The 3,785-nt window shown below is 37.9% G+C and overlaps 1 protein-coding gene and 1 pseudogene across 1 annotated transcript in view; one reads left to right on the forward strand and one right to left on the reverse strand.

Annotated features, from left to right (window-relative positions):
- MCPH1 (microcephalin 1) overlaps positions 1 to 3,785 on the reverse strand; it is a 263,998-nt gene that overhangs the window by 195,397 nt on the left and 64,816 nt on the right. The window lies entirely within an intron of this gene.
- On the forward strand, positions 293 to 798 carry LOC105550711 (annotated as a pseudogene).

The following is a 3,785-nucleotide window of genomic DNA, read 5'->3' on the forward strand; positions in this document are numbered from 1 at the left end:
GGTTTAAGACTATGAAAAAATGTAAATTTGTGCTTAACCAAATTGAATCATTAATCTCACAAACCTTTTTCAACAATAATTTTTAAAATTATTTATTTATTTACTTTTGAGAGACAGGGTCTTGCTCTGTCGCCCTTGGGGGAGTGCAGTGGTGCATTTTTTTTTTTTTTCCCCCAGAGATAGCAAGGTGAACCCATTGCATGTTAAAATCTTAGTAATATTATGAAGTTAGTTTTGACCCCACAGACTCCCTGAGTTCAATCCTAAAGTGTCAGTTTGCTCCAAATTTGTGATGGAAACATGTCATAGAAATCCAGGTACACTAGGGTTTGGTAAAACCACATATCAAAATCAGAATCAGGATTGAAATACATTAATGTGGATGATTTAGCTCGAGAAGAGCAATTATACAATGGCTATGATGAAGAGTATGATTGTCCCGTTTTAGATGATGACAGAGTAGCTGATGAGTGAGATAACCAAATGAGAGAATGTGGAGTTATCGTTGATTACCACGGTTGTGATATCTTCCCTGAATGCTGGTTTCATACAGTTTTTGTGCTGAGAACAGATGCCAACGTACTGTACGAAAGACTTGAAACGAAGGGTTATAATGAGAAGAAACTAAAAGACAATATTCAGTGTGAGATTTTCCAAGTTCTTTATGAAGAAGCCACGGCATCTTACAAGGAGGAAGTCGTGCATCAGCTGCCCAGCAGTAAACCAGAAGAGCTAGAAAATAATGTAGATCAGATCCGGAAATGGATTGAGCAGCAGATCAAAGATCATAATTCTTGACTTATAAGACTAGCTACTTTACAATCACTCTTGCTGATATATCTCTGCAGACATCAAAGAAATTGTTAAAGTATCAGGAACACTTTATTAAAATCGTGTTGCAGGACTAGCAGGCGGATAGAATAAAGGTTTATGCCTGTGTTTCTTTTTCTCCATGTGAAAGCTAAACATTTGAAATACAAAAAATATAGCATTATCAAGGATTGAGACAAAACGGTCATTTCAATGCTTAAATTGCTAAAGAATAAATAAATCTGAAGAAACAGGTGGATATCTTTTAAGTTTATTACAGAGAAAATGCAGATGATCTCTTAAAATAAAGACTAAAGATTTTTTAAGAAGAGAAAAGTTTGCTCAATATTGATGAGCCCATTTTTTTGGTTTACTGTTTACCACATTCACCTAAAAAAATAAGGGTTTATTCTTTTTTTCTGTACAATTGGCTTAGATTCCAAAGATTCTGTGTTTTATGAGAATAACCTTCTTTGGTTTATATTGACTTTATTATGCCCTTGAGTATTCAAGAAATCCTGTCTGTTAGGAAAGAGCTAAGATTCTTTACAATCATGTTACCTCTGTGTTTACTTTTAAAATCTTTTACAGTCACTTCAATGAAATAAGTAGTCAAATATTGTTTCTAAGTTACATGAGCCTACTGGAATCAGGTATTCAAAATTTCTTGATAATTTTTGATATTTTGCCTTCCCCAAATCAAATCCTAAATGATATATTTTGTACTTCAAACTGTCTGAGGCCGGGCATGGTGGCTTATCCCTGTAATTCCAGCACTTTGGGAGGCCGAGGTGGGCGGATAACCTGAGGTCAGGAGTTTGAGACCAGCCTGGCCAACATGGCAAAACCCCGTCTCTACTAAAAATACAAAAATTACCCCGGCGTCGTGGCGGGCACCTGTAATCCCAGCTACTTGGGAGGCTGGAGCAGGAGAATGGCTTGAAACCCAGGAGGCAGAGGTTGCAGTGAGCTGAGATCGGGCCACTGCACTCCAGCCTGGGCGACAGAGTGAGACTCCATCTCAAAAACACAAAACAAAACAAAAAACTGTCTGAGATTCCCCAGACATACCTGGAAAATAACAAGTATTTGTGCTTTTACTTTAATAAAAGACAGATGCTCAAAATAATCAGGAGATCCATTTGATCTGTTACTATAGATAAGTTATATAGGGACAAGTTGTCAAATCAAAAAAGATACTTAGCCAGCCCTAGGTTAAATATATGTTATTAATATATAGGTGTTTATGTCCCCTCCAAACTAACCCTCTTTATGTGACATTCTTGGTTTACTCTAATTATATGCTTGGCATATTCATTGTGTGTTACGTCTTGGGACTATTTTGTTATATCTGAAGATTTTTTCTGTAAAGATTATATTCTTCCATTTTTATAAATTAGATGTAACATCCACTGTTCTTTTAAAATAAGGTTAATTATGGTGTTTCCAGATGCTGTATCTAGAACTTTTTTGGGTTGACTCCATTTTGCATACCATAACTAACTTTACTTATCAGTTGCCAATACTCTTGTAATGAACTCTCAATAAATTTAGTTTTGAAAATTATCAGTAATATGATAACCACAGCCATTTATTTTGTCACCTACAGATTTCTGTTTTTCTCTGACACTTCCCTGATCAGCATCTGCAATCAGTTATAGGCCAGAGTGACTTACCTTCGACCAAGAGGGGGCTGTTTTAGAGCCCCGTGGAGAAGAACCATGCTGGGTACTTTTGGGTACAGGCTCCTTATGGCATTGTCTAAATAATGCTGAGACCCCACCAGGGGCAGAGGATTTCTATAACTCTCATTGAGAAGCAGAGGGATTCACGAGACTAACCCAAGATCAAGTGGAACAAAAATTAATGACTAGGCCCAGATGAACTACTGAAGGAGGACTGTGGCTTTTGTTTGCAGTATTGTTGCTATTTTAATGCTCTATATTCTGGATACATAAGGGACCCTTTCTCTTCTCCCTCTCTGTATCTCATAACAGTTCAGTCCACTGTGCTTTTATAAACAGAAAGGAAACATTTGGAAATGGTATCTTACGATCCCTGCCTGATCCCTCCAGAATTGTGAAACTGTAATTGAGTATCCTTCTTTTCAGGGCAATATAATTATTTGCATAGATTAAAAATAATCCATCTTCCTAGTTACCAGGACACAACTGAAAACAGTGGCTATGCAACCACGGCCTTTGCTGGAATGTCATATTTGAGAGTGATATTCACTTACTCAGAAATAACCAGTTACCTAAGTCCTCAGGTTGATTTTATGGCACCAACGCTTACAAAGCTCTCTTGGGGAAACAAGCCTGGTACCTTGCTTACAGTGTTCTCAGCCTTACAGGTGAGTAAGGAAGGTCACTTTATGGTAGGCCCAAGATCCACTGAGTATGTTGGGCACCCCAAAACAAAAAAGGCATTCCCCCAAATTTATAGGCACTTCAGGTGAAATCTGAAAAAAAAGACCTGCGATACTTAAACTGTAGCAGCCTCCATTGTAAGGAGATTCAGAGAAAGAATAAGACGATTCCCTTTGGAATGGTATGAGCAAAGAAGGACTTTCCTAATTGCTATTTGGATGGTAGAAAAGATACCACTTGGTTTATATTCATCTTATAGCAGCAACACTACTTTTCTCCTTCAGTTTGAGACAACACTCCTTCAGTTTAACAACCGTCTCTACATTTTCTACTAAAGCTTATAATGGTGGAATAATATAGCAACCACAAAGTGAAGGTACTGCCTCTGATTCTTGTGGCATGGCCACTGGCAGAACATGGTTTGGAGGCCCACAAGTTTATGCGTATTCATGAGTTACTCATGGGTTTACTTGCATTCATGAAACACCAGAGGCAGCAAAAGCATAAAGCATATATCTTAACATTTTAGTTAAAAGAATGAGGATCTCAGAGCCGGGCATGGTGGCTCACATCTGTAATCCAGCACTTTGGGAGGCCAAGGTGGGC

This window comes from Mandrillus leucophaeus, unplaced genomic scaffold (assembly GCF_000951045.1).
Source record: "Mandrillus leucophaeus isolate KB7577 unplaced genomic scaffold, Mleu.le_1.0 Scaffold495, whole genome shotgun sequence".
NCBI lineage: Eukaryota > Metazoa > Chordata > Mammalia > Primates > Cercopithecidae > Mandrillus > Mandrillus leucophaeus.